This window comes from Geospiza fortis, unplaced genomic scaffold (assembly GCF_000277835.1).
Source record: "Geospiza fortis unplaced genomic scaffold, GeoFor_1.0 scaffold922, whole genome shotgun sequence".
Classification (NCBI taxonomy): Eukaryota; Metazoa; Chordata; class Aves; order Passeriformes; family Thraupidae; genus Geospiza; species Geospiza fortis.
The window spans coordinates 87,447-88,313 of NW_005054682.1; positions in this window are offsets into that span (position 1 = coordinate 87,447).

The window sequence follows — 867 nt, forward strand, 5'->3', positions numbered from 1 at the left end:
AAGAGGGAGGGGTAGGAAGAAGGTATGTTTAAGGCTTTATTTCACTTCTCATTATTCTGCTCTGATCTTGTTAGTAACAAATTCAATTAATATCTCTAATTTGAGCCTGTTTTGCCCATGATGGTATTTGGTGAGTGATCTCTCCTGGTCTTTATCTCAACTCATACACCTTTCATTATACTTCCTCTCCCCTGTCCAGCTGTGGAGGAGAGTGAGACTGGCTTTGATGGCTGCCTGATATCCAGCCAGGGTGAACCCACTACAGTCTTTTAAAGACTCAATACACAATGCCAGCTGAGATGTCCTGAGACGCCACATCTGGGTACCTGCCTATTCCATTAGCTGCTGCTTCAGGTAACAGACATTCTCTCTGAAGACTCATGCCACATCTGACACTGCATGTGGCAGGCAGTTCAGAGAAACCCTGACATGAAGAGGCAATGAAATGGCAATAATGTGTGTGTTTAAAGAAATTTATTACACCAGTCAGTACAGCCAGCAGACCCAGGGAATTATTCAAGGTGATCAACAAGTAGGCTTCTAATTTAGGATTAGCTAACCACACAGCTGAGTGGCAGCTGAGAAGCAGACAGGGTAACTTAGCGTCTCAATCTGCACAAGATGCCAAAATACAGGCAACTGAATCCTACCCAAAGTCTACTGCCAAACTTGTCTTCAACAAGTAAGTGATCATGGATGTTACTAAAACTAACAGACACAATTACAGAAGTAAATAAGCTCCTTTGCAGAGACAAGTCTTTTTGTAAAGAATGATGGAAAATGCAGGGGTTAGGGCACTGACTGCAATTGTGCATATTTGCATGAGCAAGAGTATAAAAACTTGTAACAAGAAACTTAACAGAAACT